The sequence below is a fragment of the Pseudorasbora parva genome, chromosome 6, assembly GCF_024679245.1.
Source record: "Pseudorasbora parva isolate DD20220531a chromosome 6, ASM2467924v1, whole genome shotgun sequence".
Classification (NCBI taxonomy): Eukaryota; Metazoa; Chordata; class Actinopteri; order Cypriniformes; family Gobionidae; genus Pseudorasbora; species Pseudorasbora parva.
Genome location: NC_090177.1, coordinates 28,017,354 through 28,034,650, shown reverse-complemented (window position 1 = coordinate 28,034,650; position 17,297 = coordinate 28,017,354). Strand labels below are relative to the sequence as shown.

The 17,297-nt window shown below is 38.4% G+C and overlaps 1 protein-coding gene across 8 annotated transcripts in view; it reads left to right on the top strand.

The window, feature by feature from the left end:
* The window catches only part of myt1b (myelin transcription factor 1b), a 122,628-nt gene that overhangs the window by 64,502 nt on the left and 40,829 nt on the right, over positions 1-17,297 (top strand). The window contains exon 1 of one of the 8 annotated variants that reach the window (XM_067446573.1): positions 16,418-16,563. The exons of 6 other annotated variants lie outside the window; for them this stretch is intronic. The gene's annotated coding sequence lies outside the window, so the exon portion shown is untranslated. Of the gene's footprint in view, positions 1-16,417; positions 16,564-16,595; positions 16,877-17,297 lie in introns of those variants that run through there. One more of the 8 variants, XM_067446575.1, reaches the window with a different exon arrangement.

Here is a 17,297-nt window from a genome sequence, read left to right as displayed (position 1 = left end):
TTTGTGCACTGATGTGCAGTCATGTTGGAACAGGAAGGGACATTCCCCAGACTGTTCCCACAATGTTGGTAGCATGAAATTCTCCAAAATGTTTTGGTATGCTGAAGCATTAAGAATTCCTTTCACTAAAACTAAGGGGCCAAGCCCAATCCCTTAAAAACAACTCCACACCATAACCCCCCTGCACCAAACTTTACACTTGGCACAATGCAGTCTGGGATGTACCATTCTCCTGTCATCCGCCAAGCCTAGACTCGTCCATCGGATTTCCAGTCAGAGAAGCGTGATTCATCACCCCAGAAAACACGCCTCCACTGATCTAAAGTCCAGTGGCGGCGTACTTTACACCGCTGCATCTGATGCTTTGCATTGCACTTGGTGATATAAGGCTTGAATGCAGCTGCTCGAACATGGAAACCCATTCCATGAAGCTCTCTATACACTGTTCTTGAGCTAATCTGAAGGCCACAAGGAGTTTAGAGGTCTGTAGCTATTGACTCTAATTGAAATTTGGCGACTGCTATGCATTATGCGCCTATGCGCTGACCCCGCTCTGTGATTTTACGTGGCCTGCCACTTCATAGCTGAGTTTGCATGTGTGGAAAATAGCAATCAATGTCATTCACGCACAAAGAAGAAAGGGACACAGTAAACAACAATGGAGGAAAAACAGCAGATAGCCAATTTAAGTTTGGAAACAATATGTTGCATACTACTTGCTATTTACTGTATCTAACGGTTTAAATGTCATACATAAAATATATAGATGGGTTTTAGGAAGGGGGTCCCTCATATATGTTTATAATATTTGGGGGTCCTTGGCATCATAAAGTTTGAAAACTGCTGCTGTACTGTACCGCCCGGTGGAGTTCGAGCCATATGATATAATTTAATATTACATGACTTTGTTTTGGTGTATAATGAACAATGAATACGATTTAATTGTCCAAGAAAATAGTACAAATTAAGTTTAATAAAAAACGAATTCCCTATTAGTACAGTGAATGCCATTCATTGTACTGTACCATACCACTCGGTGGAAACGAGCCAGTAGGGATAGTATATATAAGTATATACTAAATAAATACTATTAAAAAATTAAAAAAAAGATTTATTTTAATTCAGAAATTGTTTTGGAATATCCTCTTGCATTCAGAAACGTCACATCACAGAAGTAAAATGGGTTGCTAACACCATTTCGTGTTGACTATAAAGCAGTGGGAAGTATAATTATTCCATGTTGCTGTCACACATGGACCGAACACGTAGCTACATGGCGAATGAATCACAGAGATACGAACACCGAGCAGCTTGTGCACAGGATGCAGTCAACTTCAGGCCAGATGTGAACATCTACACACTCAACCTGGAGTTCTCCTAATGAACCCCCCGCTACGCGCGCTTACTGACTCGTCCTGAATTACAATGGCCGACATTACCTTCTCTCCCTCAAACTCCTCGGTTCTCACCCCCCACCATCCGCTCTTCTCTTTAAACACGCTGCTGTGTTTGTTGTTTAAATGGCATTGAGAAAATTGCCCACTTTGGCCACTTCGAAACTCCAGCAGCTGTCGGTAATCGCCTTTGCTGGTGTGTGCGTGCACGTGTGTGTGTATGTGCGGAGAGGGTCACAGCAAGCAGCCCAGAAAGCGCCATTAAGAGAAAATGATAGCTGTGTGTCTGAAACTCCATTACACACCAAACACTTTAAAGAGTGGACCGCGCTTCATTATAGGCCACCATGAATTATTCAAAAGTCTCTCTCTCTCTCTTTCTGACTGTCTTAAGACCTTAACCTGGACAAAAGCTTTGATGAGAAGGATGCAAAAAGAGAGAGAGGGCAAATCCGTCTGTGCAATACCTGCATCCGGTGTCCGGTGTCGAGATTTTGTCAAAAGAAGCGAGAGGGGATTTTTTTGGAGGAAGAACCGAACAAAGGGTAAATGTGAGGAGAAATACAAATATAAAGAGTCAGACTATGTTAATGGAGGGCAGGAAGAGGACGAGATGTGTTTTCCAAGTGTAGATTTTAATGATGTTGCCCGTTTGTTACGGGGAAATAGGCATTCAGGAGTGTGTCATCGCTTATTCATCTGGCCGACGTGCTTAAGGCCATGGTGACACATGCCCCCCATCTGTGTTGTGACTATTGTAATTACCCATCAGGCACTGCTACTGAGTACATTAAGTGAGAGCAGCACATAAAAAAAAAACACTGCTGTCTTTCTCTTTCCCTTCATTCTCTGTGGAGATACATCTCACTAAAGGATTTCATTAAAAGTGTGTGTAAAACTATTTACGTCAGCGCTTTTATTGCATGCAGCTACTTTCTTTTCCTCGTAAGGAGCAAAAAAGCCTCTTTCGGCTACCTGTCATTAAATAGCTATCGCGGATGAAAAAAGCTGTTAGGTAATGACTCGCTCTATACAAATCTTCCTTGTATTAAGAGTTATTAAAAGCTGCTACACGTTATTAGCATTTGTAGCTGCACTGGAGAAAATATCATTGCTTCAATTAGTGGCAAAGGTATTGGTTGCATATGGTTTTTATCTATTGCGCGTAGGAACATCAAATGAATTTGGCAGAGATTAGCGGAGTCATAAAAGGACAATGTTTATTTAATTTCGCCGTTTACTTCCATAGGTGGGATAAATGGAAAAAAAAATACACAATAGCAACTAAAACAGGCCTTGTTCATGAAACACAAGCATACTTTTAATTAACTAAAAAGAACTGATTCATTAAATGCATTTGTTCAGGATTCAACTACACTAATCATGATTTATGTTTTTGATTCACTAAAAAGAACTGATTAATTTGTTCAGGATTTGACGATGATGGTCATTGTTTGATTCTGATTCACTAAAAGGAACTGATTCATTAGCCATATGTGTTTAGGATTCAACTACACTAATCAACCTTTATGTTTTGATTCACTAAAAAAATGATTAATTTGGCATTTGTTCAGGATTTGACTAGTTATCACATTGTTTGATTCTGATTCACTAAAAAGAACTGATTCATTTGTTCAGAATTTAACGACAATGATCATTTAGTTTGATTCAGATTTACTAAAAAAACTGATTCATTAGATTCATTAGTTCAGAATTTGACTACAATGATCACGCTGTTTGATTCTGATACACTAAAAAGAAATGATTCATTAGATGCTTTTGTTCAGAATACAACTACACTAATCACGCTTTGTTTTTGATTCACTAAAAATGATTCATTAGGCATTTGTTGAGGATTTGACTAGTTCTCATGTTGTTTGATTCTGATTCACTAAAAAGAACTTATTCATTTGTTCAGATTTTAACGACAATGATCATTTAGTTTGATTCAGATTCACTAAAAATAACTGATTCATTAGATTAATTAGTTCAAAATTCGACTACAATGATCACGTTGTTTGATTCTGATTCACTAAAAAGAATTGATCCATTAGATGCATTTGTTCAGAATACAACTACACGAATCATGCTTTATGTTTTTGATTCACTAAAAAAAAATTATTAATTTGTTCAGGATTTGATGACAATGATCACATTGTTTGATTCTGATTGAATAAAAGGAACTGATTTTTTAGGCATTCGTTTAGGATTTAACTACACTAATCATGCTTTATGTTTTTGATTCACTAAAAAAAACTGATTCATTAGGCATTTGTTCAGGATTTGACTACAGTTATAACATTGTTTGATTCTGATTCACTAAAAAGAACTGATTGATTTGTTCAGAATTGTTTGACGACAATGATCATTTAGTTTGATTCTCATTCATTTAAAATAACTGATTTATTAGATGCATTTGCCCTGCATCCCAATGTGCATAATATCCACCCTAAATAGTATCTAATATGTGATCCTGGACCACAAAACCAGTCATAAGTTGCACAGGTATATTTGTGCCAATAGCCAACAATACATTGTATGGGCCAAAATTATCAATTGGTCTTTTATGCCAAAAATCATTAGGATATTATGTAAAGTAAATAAAATATGTGTTGCTATAAGGACTTCATTTTAAAGGTGATTTTTTTCAATATTTTGATTTTTCCCCCCCACATATTTAGATTTAGATATTAGATTTTCTTAGCCTGACAAGCCAGACCCACATCAAGATGTTTGGTCTGGAAACTCACCATAGACAGGGCTCAATCCGAGGGGCGGGATAAACAGTTGTCTTTCAAACTCCCTCTGCACGTGATAGGATAGCGCTACAACCAACTAGAGCAACGAAGGTAAAGCAGAGTTCTTTGACAGATTAAACATTCGCCGTATCCGGTCGGCAAAACTCTGAACACATCTTCCCTTTTTAAGAATGACTTCAGTCGCCGTTCTTTGTTCTTTTCTCAGAGAAAAGCTTAACTCCAAGTCTTCCAGAGTCGCGGTCAAAGCTGATTCGAAAGACCGCCGCCGTTCGCCAGTTTCTGTGTTCACTAGAAGCACGCAAACGCAACTCGGCCGTCATTATGTTAAGCCCCGCCCACTGACTCTATACACGATGTGATTGGCCCAACCAGAGTTTGGCGTGTACAGCTCAGAAGTGTATTGAGAGTTGCTAGACGACACTCGCGGCAGATTAAATTTGCTGCCACTAGGGTGCGTCTAGATTTCTAGGCTAAGATTTTCTAATAGTTGTATCTCAGCCTAATATTATCCTAACAAACCCTACATCAATGGAAAGCTTATTTATGTATTGCTAGATGATGTATAAATCTCTGATGTATAAATCTCTATCAGAAAGTGGACCCTTATGACTGATTTTTTGGTCCATGGTCACATATTACTAATGTCACATACTATATAGGATGCACACTATAGGATGCACAAAATTCGACTACACTAATAATGCTTTATGTTTTTGATTCACTAAAAATAACTGATTTATTAGATGCATTTGATGGCATTAATAAATGTCTCTGACTTGAGAAGGTGGACTCGGAACCAACTCTAGGTCTTATGCCTGATATAACATTCAGTTACTCTTTATGAGGCAGTGCCTCATAGATAAATGGAGCTTCATAATGCAAGATTCAGATATTGTTATAATATCTTTTCAGATGTCTGCTAATATGATGCTGTATGAGGCCTTTTAAGTGAAGTGTCTTATTTTCTTGATGGGATTAGATTGCAACCAGCAGCAACCGTCAGTGGAGATTTTCTGTAGATACTATCCGTCCATCGGTCCTTCCATCCATTCATCTCTCTGTCCCCCTTTCTTCTCTCGGTGGCCTCTCCAAACATCTCTATACCATAATGACATTTGCATACAGATGCTTTCCAAACAAGTACCCCCTCCACAACCCATAACCCTACAATCAGCTGAGTCCCGTTACCTAGGCAACCACACACTTACACACGCGCACTGCGGCCCTGTTATTAGTCTACAATACCCCTCACTGTAGAGCTCTACAGGGTCCTGCTCCAGGTGTCCCCCTTTCATTCACACTTTCACTCACTCTTGTCTTAATTCTTCCTCTGTTCTGTCTGGAGTAGTGCGGCGGAAGGAGGTGGAGGAGCAATGGGGGGTTTAGGGGGTCATGGTGATACAGAGTGTGTTGTATTTCATGGGATATACAACTTTAGAGTTTGAGAACGTTTTCTTAACCATTCATATCCATTCCAATCCGCTGTGCTTTATGGGCATGACAAAAAAAGTGTACATATATATATATATATATATATATATATATATATATATATATATATATATATATATATATATATATATATATTTTTTTTTTTTTTTTTTTTTTGTTGAATATCAAAACCAACAAAAGAAAATTATCAAATCATTATGGAAGTAAAATAAAAACATTAAAAATCATTAAAATATATATATATATAAATAAATAATCAAGTAAAATACAATTAAACAGTTAAAAAACACAGTTACTCAACAAAGATCTAAAAGATAAAAAGTTATTTATTTATTGGTTTATTTTTCTTTTTTTCTTTTTTAAATAAATATAAACTATTAAATTATTTTTTTTATCTTTTTGATCTTTATTGAGTAAACTTTTTTTCACTAAATAACAAAACCAACAAAAGAAAATTATGGAAGTAAAATAAAAACATATATAATTATAAATCATTAAAAATATATAAATAATCAACAAAGTAAAGTACAATTAAACAGGTAAAAAAACACAAATTTTTATTTATTGTATTTTAAAATAAAATATAAAATAAATATCAACCTTTAAATACATGATTTTTATCTTTTTGATCTGTGTTGAGTGAACTGTTTTTACTAAATAACAGAAACAACTAAAATATTAAATCTTTAAATATAAGTATTAAATATGTTACATAATTTAAAATGTAATTGAATTTCTTTAATTTAAAAAAAAAATCACCCAAGTCTTAAATTCGAAGACTTAAAGTGGCATTCTTGCTTTTTATAAACCTCAAAGATCAACCCCTCTTATGAAATAATAAGAAATTAATAATTAATACATTTTCATGTAAATTATGGATGTAACTTCAAGTAAGAAAGAAAAAGATATGACTAAATCAGTATCTATGTATGCCTACAAATATATCTGTCTTTTTCTTTATAATTCCATGTCGGTACACAAAAACGCACACATACACCTCATTTGTGTGTGACTCTGTCTGGCCATATGAGCAGCTTTGGGAGTCCTCTGAGATGTGAGGAGTGCCATCCACAGAGAATAATCTTTGATTCAGTGTCTGGACTCCTCTCTCGTGCTCCTAAAGGACGGGCCGTTTGGGAGGGGGGTCTTTAAAACAAGCCTCCTCCGCGGCAGGACATGTGCTAAGCTGATTTAGCAGGGCTTAACAGCAGCCCACCACAATCACACAGATTATACAAACAACAGCACACATTTCTGGGTTTCACCACCTGCTTTGAGCAGCAGCTCGCAAGCGCAAGCTATTGTGCCCCGGCATATGTACACATAAATATGGGTTCGCTCTGTCTGAGTGTCTGTCGTTCTGGGAATTAAAAATAACCTTTATATCCCCTGATCTTTGTTGGGATGTGTGTGTCAATTTTTAGGCTATTTGAACTTTTTTTTTAATTAAATACTTTTTAATACAACATTTTTAATTAAATATTAAATAGGTGATGACTTTTAAAAATAATAATTATATTAATTTAGAAATATTAAAAAAAAAAAAAACCTTTGTAGAATAAACTATTTAGTTAAATAATAAATCAGCAAAAGAAAAGTATTAAATAATTATATTTAGTATTACATTTCTTTAATTGAAACAAAATTAGTCATTCCAATAACTTTTTTTTTTAAATCAACATCAAGTTTTTAGTTTAAAATACATGAATATATAATATGAATCATATGACTGACCTTTTTGGCCAAGTTTTTGACCATATTTTATCACTTTTTGGCTTTCGTTATTAATTTGAGTTGGTCCTGTGTGTAAAATTATTAATTTATAATTATAATTATATTTAAAATTAAACTGCAGGCAAAATAATTAGCAATAACAAATAAGAAAAAATGCAGTTCAAAATAGTTTTTGGTGGAGTAGAGCATGTCACATCACAAAACGTCAACTTCCCTAAAGGATTTCATGTCAGCTACTCACTTTCAGAAACTTTGATATCCAGATTTTTATCCAAAGATTGATGTCTCTGAACATAAAACTTTATGTTTGAGCTTTTTAATGCTGTTTTATTCCTTTATAGTCATGACTGAATGAGAAAGTTGTTCTTCGGGGAGATGTTTTGTTCAGCATTTTCTGCCAGAGAGTTCAGTCTCTAATGTGTAACGTAACAGAATGTAGAACATTCAGCCGGAAAGGCATTATTTGATCCATATACTGCCCACACAGCTCTTTTGTGTGTGTGTGTGTGTGTGTGTGTGTGTGTGTGTGTGTGTGTGTGTGTGTGTGTGTGTGTGTGTGTGTGTGTGTGTGTGTGTGTGTGTGTGTGTGTGTGTGTGTGTGTGTGTGTGTGTGTGTGTGTGTGTGTGTGTGTGTGTGTGTGTGTGTGTGTGTGTGTGTGTGTGTGTGGGGCATGGGGGGAGCACATATGTGTTCATGTCTTTTCTTTTTTTCCCTTCAGACGCTCGGTTTCCTGTGCTTCTAAAACCTTACCTCAGCAAAAGAAAAAAAAAAGGGAGGGGTAAAAAGTGGAAGAGTGCTTCTGTGGCAGACTGATATCTAGTGTGCCGTGACAGCTGGGCCTGCTCTCTTTCTCTCCCCTTTCACTCTCTTTTCTTCTCCTACACAAAGCCTATTAAGTATGCCACTCACTTAAAGGCCCCAGAGCCTCCCGCGGCCACAGGCTCCACCCAAAAGTGTGGCAGCTCTTTGTGATTGTAATGAGGCAGCAAGCCGGGCCGTGCTTGCGGAGCTCTGTCTGTGTTTACTCATCACCCAGCCATTCGGCTTGCTGCGGACAGGGGAGGGAAGGGAGGGGAGGGGCGAGAGAGGAGGAAAAGTGGTTTTGGGGGTGGTGGAGAAATACATGTCCTAGCGAGAGAGAGAGTGCGGGTGGGGGGGGGGGGGCAGACAGACTGTGGCTCTGTGCCCTCTGGCACCTCTGACCCTTCTCTGACTGGCGCTGGGGTTCCAAACCCGATGCTGTGAGATTGGGGATGACGATCATGTAGGCTGGCACCCAGACCACACTGGGTTGTGTGAGTGTGAATGAATGCGCCTGTGAAGGAGGAGGGATTCTGCAAAGGTTGGGGCAAATAAAGGCATTTTACGCTGTAAGCATTTCGGGGGAAATGAATTGACAGTGATGGACATGGGACTGAAACAAAAGCTAAACTTGTTTTTTTTAGCATGTATTTGCGTATGAAGGGGGAAGGACTTTTATTTATTTATCTTGTCCTGTAGGCATCTTGAGAAAAATAAATCATAATTGTAATATTGTATGTTAATGATACATTTAAAAAATGGACAACAATAATGATTACCTGTCATCCATCCATCTATCTATCTATCTATCTATCTATCTATCTATCTATCTATCTATCTATCTATCTATCTATCTATCTATCTATCTATCTATCTATCTATCTATCTATCTATCTATCTATCTATCTATCTATCTATCTATCTACCTGTCTGTCTGTCTGTCATCTGTCTGTCTGTTGTCTGTCTGTCATCTATTTATCTGTCTGTCTATCTGTCTGTCATTTATCTGTCTGTCTGTCATTTATATGTCTGTCTGTCATCTATCTATCTGTCTGTCATCTATCTGACTGTCATTTATCTGTCTGACTGTCATCTGTCTGTCTGTCTGTCATCTGTCTGTCTGCCATCTGTCTGTCTGTCATGTATCTATCTGTCTGTCATCTGTCTGTCTGTCATCTGTCTGTCATCTATTTATCTGTCTGTCTATCTGTCTGTCTGTCTGTCATTTATCTGTCTGTCTGTCATCTGTCTGTCTGTCTGTATGTCTGTCTGTCTGTATGTCTGTCATCTGTCTGTCTGTCTGTCTGTCTGTCTGTCATCTGTCTGTCTGTCTGTCTGTCTGTCTGTCATCTGTCTGTCTGTCTGTCTGTCTGTCTGTCATCTGTCTGTCTGTCTGTCATTTGTCTGTCTGTCTGTATGTCTGTCATCTGTCTGTCATTTGTCTGTCTGTCTGTCATCTGTCTGTCATTTGTCTGTCTGTCTGTCAACTGTCTGTCTGTCATCTGTCTGTCTGTCTGTCATGTGTCTGTCTGTCTGTCTGTCTGTCTGTCTGTCAGTTGTCTGTCTGTCATCTATTTATCTGTCTGTCTGTCATCTATTTATCTGCCTGTCTGTCTATCTGTTGTCTGTCTGTCATCTATTTATCTGTCTGTCTGTCTGTCATCTATTTATCTGTCTGTCTATCTGTCTGTCTGTCATCTATTTATCTGTCTGTCTGTCTGTCTGTCTGTCTGTCATCTATCTGTCTGTCATCTATTTATCTATCTGTCTGTTTGTCTGTCTGTCTGTTTGTGTCATCTTTCTGTCTGTCTGTCTATTTGCAATATGTCTGTCTGTCTGTCAACTGTCTGTATGTAATCTATTTATCTGTATGTCTGCCATCTGTTTGTCTGTCTGTCATCTATTTATCCATCTTTCTGTATGTCATCTATTTATCTGTCTGTCTGTCTGTCTGTCAGCTGTCTGTCTGTCTGTCTATCTATCTGTCTGTAAACGGTCTGTCTGTCTGTCATCTGTCTGTCTGTCATCTATTTATCTTTCTGTCTGTCTGTCTGTCATCTGTCTGTCTGTCATCTATTTATCTGTCTGTCTGTCTGTCTGTCTGTCATCTATTTATTTATCTGTCTGTCTGTCTGTCTGTCTGTCTGTCTGTCTGTCTGTCTGTCTGTCTGTCATCTATTTATCTGTCTGTCTTTCTGTCATCCATCTATCTGTCATCTATGCATCTGTCTGTCTGTCTGTCTGTGTATGTATGTCTGTCTTTCTGTCTGTCATCTATTTATCTTTCTGTCTGTCATCTATTTATCTGTCTGTCGTCTGTCTGTCTGTCTGTCAACTATCTGTCTCTGTCATCTATTTATCTATCTGTATGTCATCTGTCTGTATGTCATCTGTCTGTCTGTCATCTATCTGTCTGTCATCTATTTATCTGTCTGTCTTTCTCTCATCTATCTGTCTGTCATCTATGTATCTGACTGTCTGTCTGTCTGTGTATGTATGTCTGTCTGTCTGTCATCTATTTATCTTTCTGTCTGTCATCTATTTATCTGTCTGTCGTCTGTCTGTCTGTCTGTCTGTCAACTATCTGTCTTTGTCATCTATTTATCTATCTGTATGTCATCTGTCTGTCTGTCAACTGTCTGTCTGTCTGTCTGTCATTTATCTGTCTGTCTTCCTGTCTATTTATTTTAATTTGGAGTCTCAACTATAAGTTTTATTTAAAAGTTTTTGATTTCCATCTGAATTATCAAAATCACACACAAAAAAAAAGTTATTGCGTCATATTTGGTGTGGTTTTATATGGGCCTGTTTCAAATGTTCTAACCATCAGAAATGTTAGTCTAGTTTAATTGATCAGTGCTCTCACTTCCCCTCTGTGTATCCACACGTTCAGCGTCACGCTTCTTAGACAGCAGTTAATCAGCATTATTCCCGTTCTCAGCCTCAGCGACTCTGAGTCATCTGTACAGCCCTGCTTTTCACGTTTGGCTCCCCATCACTCGCTCATACTCGTGCACTTTCCAGGCTGTTTGTGCATGCGTTCACTTCTTTCTTGTCTTTTTCTTTTCTTTTTGTGCTGCGCAGACAGCTGTAGGGCACATCACGGTTCAGCGGCGGCCTCTCCAACTCTCTCTCATGCGCAGCAATGATGTCGACAGGTCGGGGGGGTCACAGGCAAAGGGGTGCACAGACCCTCACTCCCCAGAAGCCCGAAAGGGGGGGGCGCGCAGACCTTCATAAGCGAGGGGGGAGGAGGCAGCCGCAAAGTTAATAGGTCAATGAGTGTATGCCGTAGTGGAAGAATACAGCAGGGCGTCTGGCAGTCTATGATAAAGAGAATCGGGCCTGCTCTTTTCTCTGCCCGGGCCTGCACTCATTTTTAAGTGAGAGCCTCTCTTTGTCAGAAGGCAAATTTAATAAGCAGCAAATGCATTACATGTTCTCTGCCGGCCCCCTCGCCATGGCAACGCGGAGTCGGGGCATGGAGATGGGCCTAGAGAGGACACGATTATCAGAGGAGCCATCTGCTAAAGAAGAGCCCAGACCCTGCCAAACCCACTGGGGGACTTCCACACCCTTCACTTATGCTGCTCATTTCCCTCTCACTCGATTCAGACATCTATTTGCTGGACTTTGTTTGTTTTGGGTGCGCGGGTGCTTCACATTTGAAGGAGAGGTATGTGTCAATGATGTAACAGAGTGCAAGAAACGAATGAGCGAATTAGGAAGGGAGAATTTTTGGCCCCAAGGAGGAGTCGTAATTCCATTGAAAAACAGACGATCCTCGCTCTTGGGCTGCTTTATGTTTCCCACAGTTTTGTTGCGGTTTAAATCTTGACTGTGAACTAATACACAGGTTTTCTCTTAATGCCCCATAAAGATGAAATTCAAAGGGCCACAGAATAGGCTTTTTCTAAATGCCTCACTTACACACATTTAGGCTCACACATGTGGGTGTTTCTGCAGGCTTAAATGACTCCTCTAACAATCTGGCTGCTAACAGTGCTAATACACACATCACAGGAGAATAGTCTTTTTTGTAAGTCACTCATTTCGACCACAGTGTCATTTCCAGCACATCTGGCCTGTTGTGTTTAATATCATTCTGTAATGGAAAGTGATTTTAAACATCAATTGGCCTCCTTTTTTCCCACTATATATTATTATATACTATAATAATAATAATTGCATAGCTAATATTGTATCCTGAATACACACAATTATATAGAATGTTTTATATAATTATATGTATATTTGTAAAAAAAAATTATGGTTTGTTTACAAATTATGCACATATTTACCTTGATAAATTAATTGTTTTCTTAACCGCTTGTGTCATATTTCATGTTGTCTTCTTAGTAAACAAGCACACTAGTTTTTGAAGTTTTAACGTGACTTTCTTATATATATATATATATATATATATATATATATATATATATATATATATATATATATATATATATATATACCTATATATATATATACCTTAATTGATTTTAATTTCAACATTTATTAATCCATTATTAAGTTCAAAAGTTGTATTTGTTAATGCACCACAAACAATGAACATTTGCATTTTTATTAATTAATATTAAGAAAGATTAATAAATACTGTATTGCTCGTTAGTTAATGTGAGTTATTCATTAACTAACGTTAACAAATGGGACCTTATTGTAAAGTGTTGCCATTGTTAAAGTGTTGGTATTGGTAAATGCCAGAATAAATGTCATCCATATCCAGAGGATAGGAAAAAACTTACCTATGAATATTATGAGGAAGACGAGTAGCCTATGTTTGAGTGTGATGTGTGATTATGTTTCTGAAAATGAACTTAAATAGACATATTAATATTTCAATATAGGCTGTAACAAATTACAATATGCAGGTTTTTAATATGAACAGAGTTTCACTGTCAGTACTGTCAAATTCACCAAAACTTTTCTGAAGTGTGTTATAGCTAGTTTGTTAGTTAGTTTTTCTTCCCCCCATAGCATTGTTGAGAAACTTCCTGAGCTGAAAGCGCACAGCTGCCGGTAGTCCCTTCTGTTGGCATTCTACAGGCTTTTGTTGTTGAGAACTGAAGACAATTGTTTTCATTGGCTTAGAGTTTCGCGGAGGTAGGATACAAATACCCGCATGCTGGTCTCTGATTGGCTGTGCGGGACTCTGACGTCAACCGGCACCCTCCCTCGCGCCTTTCAAAGAGAAGTTGTAGTAATTTTGTCCTCAACTTTTCCGCTCAAGTTTACTTTCTCAGGACTTGCCAGACGCTTATGGGAAACTCGGAGCCGCAACAATGAAGCTGTGTGGGACTTTCTTAGGTCAGTTAAACTTCGCTGTCTCCTATTTGGGTGTTTTAACTGTACACGTCGAGAATGATTGACTAACAGGTGTCTAAAAACTTGTCTAGACTGCTAGTATACGAGATTTAGCAGTGTATAAGCATTTATTTGATCTTATTAGCCTTAATATGAACCGTGTTTTATCTCAGGAAATATGCGTTTAATTATCTATGTATTTCTTGTGACCATAAGCGCACATAATAGTGTTTATCGGAGAATACTAGCTTAACTCTCTATTATGAGGCGTTATAGTTTAGCATTCTCCTTTCTGTCGCTTTGAGCATGTGCTGAAAGCTTGTCGCATTGAGGTCTATATATAGAACATCTATACAAATCATAACTTCCAGGAACCTCGTCTAGACCTTTTTTAAGCTCCAGAGCTGTTGAAGTGTTTAGACAAAGGGCGGTTTGTTTCCCGGGGGACTGTGGCGGACACAATACCAGCCCAGAGGCGCATTCAAACTTTCTTTCTGTTGTTGTCTGTCAGCTTGTTCCATCTGTCAAGGCCATTCGCGGAGTTTGGGGCCCCTCCGGCTCCCTCTCTCAGCTGACTCCCTTATGCAATATTTATACAGACATCCTAAATGCGCTCCAGAGACACAGCGCTATAAAGAATGGGTATTGTTTTCAGTGGAGGCGCAACGCGATTGGACAGTTTTGGATGCATTGAGGTTTTAAAACAATGCTGTGTAATGACACCGAACAGCTTTAATTTAGTTTTTACCTTTTAAATTTACAAAATATAATTTGTAGATGCGTTATAGGCCTAAACACTCTGGTGTCACACTGCAAGTGTGTCAACGGTACAACCTGCAAAAAAAATAGAGTAATACTTTTTTGACCACTTAAAAAACACGAAGCTCTTAACACTGAAAAAGTAAATGAGTTCAATGAATGTAAACAGACGTTGTGATGCATAATACTGAAAACATGTTACAGGTGTCCTTACATATTTGATATAAGATTTTAACCAGTTTTAACCATAGCACAGGCGAAAAGTAGGCATAAAGTTAGAAAAGTAGGCAGCGTTGACATTATAAGTAGGCCTGTACTGTCGTTATCTATCACGTCAGCACATTTTTTTTCTTTTGCTTATTAAGTATATAGCACAAATGTTTGTTTAAACAGTATTTTAAATAAATGTTTCACTTTTGGAAGTTAGAGCCGCGGAAACCGAATTTGGAACCGCATATTCCGCACAAAAACTGTTGAAAGAATTCCCTTAAAATGTCGTCCTTACTGGACGTTAACGACGCTAATCAGTTTCTGTTCATCTTATTTTCCGCGTGATTGCACATTGCCACGGATCTTATTATTTCCTTTCACTTTTCAACATTTCTGTTAAAACACATCACAGCCGTAATGTTTCTGACAAAAAGTCTCGGAGAGGAAAGCAGCCGGGTGGGTGTTTTTTTTCCTCCGGGTCGCTGTCCATGGTACTGGGCCAAAGCGCTGTCTGGGGTCCTGAAGGCCGGCCGAGCGCAGATGTTTTACGTGTTTACTCCTACCATTTATTCTCAAAGTTTTCAATAAGACTGCTGGAGAGACATTCTCGCTGCTGCGAATCTCATTCTGAGTACTTATGGCAGGGGGGTGTAACTTATTTTATTATTATTTTAAGGTGCGTATGGTTTCTATTCTGTCTTTTGTTTATTGGATTGTGTCTCGGTTAGTGAGGCAACTCAAATCATATTGATGCAGCGTGGACACTTCGTGATTGATTTCAGCTCCAATGCATAACAATGGGACAGCAAAAAAAGAGCCTGCCGCAAAGAGATAAGAACTTAATAGAATTTCTGAAAGGCGAAGGTTGGCTTTTTGAAAATTCCCCCCGTGTGCAGCATGGAGACAGAAGATAAAGAGTGGCATTTGTGGAGAATATTCTCAAATGGCTTGTAATGAATGGTTGTCATTTTCACTAATGGTTACAAAACAACAAAGCACAACAGCGGTGTGTGCAACATTTAGGAGTCATTCCAAGTTACATTCTTGCCTCCCACTCTTTTGGAAGCAGTCATGTGTGTGTGTGTGTGTGTGTGTGTGTGTGTGTGTGTGTGTGTGTATATATATATATATATATATATATATATATATATATATATATATATATATATATATATATATATATATATATATATATACACACACACATACATACATACATACACGCGCGCGCACACACACACACACACACACACACACACACACACACACACACACACTAAGTGGCAGTAGTCTGATATTCCGCTAACTTTACCAGTGGAGCATTGCCCATGAAATGTGTGTTGTGTGAATCACTGCACTGGACAGTACCATTCGGAAAGAGTCGAGGGAGGGTTCAGATAACACCAGCGACATATGCATGCTTTTGTGCAATATTAAAGATTAATCACTGGGCGTAAAATAAGCAGCTTACGCTATTAGAATTTAAAGTAACAGCGACCCGGCGCGCACTCTGAACTATAAGAGGCATTTGATGTTTTAAACACGCGTTTGCTCCATTACTTATCCGCCAGCGCTTTTCTCTCACTCTCAAAAATAAAGCTTGCATATGCGATAGAGGAACCTTTTTCAGAACTTTTTACTCTCGAGTTCTTTTGATAACCACACGGTGCTTCAGGGATTGGGAAGCAAATATAGGCTACTGATCTGCATATATTGTAATATCAAAAAAAAAAAAATAATCTCAAAAGAACCATATAACCGACCCAATAACCATAGAGAGCTATCATGGTCTTTGATAATAAGATGGCTCTTTGCTGGACCACTAAAGAACCTTTACGATTATCTTGTTTCTGACACAAAGGAGAACTTGTATAAATCCCTTGTAGTAGGTGCGGGGGTGTGGGTGTTCGAGAGAGCGGTGTGTGTGTGTGTGTGTGTGTGTGCGTGTGCGTGTACGCGCGCGCTGAGAGTATGAAATAGAGTGTGCATGGCTGTACACATGCCCGTTAAGTTATTGCGGGGGGATATTCAAAGCCCAGCCCATCGATGTTGTAGGTTTTACTACAGCTTTCGTGATGTCATGGCAAAGGGCGGAGGGAGGAGGTGGGGGACAATGGCTCATGAGGGAAAGGTAAGTCAATATTACGTTTTCTCGCTGACAAAGGCAAATGAAGCCATGTTTTTGCTTACAAACAAGTAGCGTTCATACCGCCCCGTTCTGGATCCTCGCTCGTCCGTAGCAGCACCAGCGAAGAGCCGAACCTCTTCCCGCTGTCACTGAATCTATCGGGATACTACTGAAGTAGAGTTTAGTTTTCTTTTAGAAAAAATCTATAAATGGGATATTTTACCCCAAACTGTCTCGCATCGTACTGAACACACGACGAAGACGAGAGACGCGTCTGTCAGAGCAGCTTTCGGGATTATTATTTTCTCCCACTCAGGTAATCACGATCACGCCATTTGGCTTCATATATGAGATATAAATAGTTGTTTTTGTTAATTATCAATAAACATCTTTCAGGGGGATCTTTGAGATATGCAGCTGACCTCATGGTTTGGAGTCATGGGTTGAGTTGTTAAAATATGATATAAATGTTTCTCCTGTATTATTGTATCATTTGTTAGCCAATGTTGTAGACTACATATCTAGATCATCCCATTCAGAGATGCCCTACAGATCAAGGTTAATGGCTTTTGCGTTAAAGGGTGCCGCTTTATTTTCATATTTTGTCCTCATCGCACTTGTATGATCGATGATTGTATAACCTTTAAAGTAAGATGTTTGCTGGCTTATAGTTGGTACAAGCGGATATGTTTTGGAGAGATAGTGTGAGTGTGTCCATGCTGTTAGAAGAAGCTCCG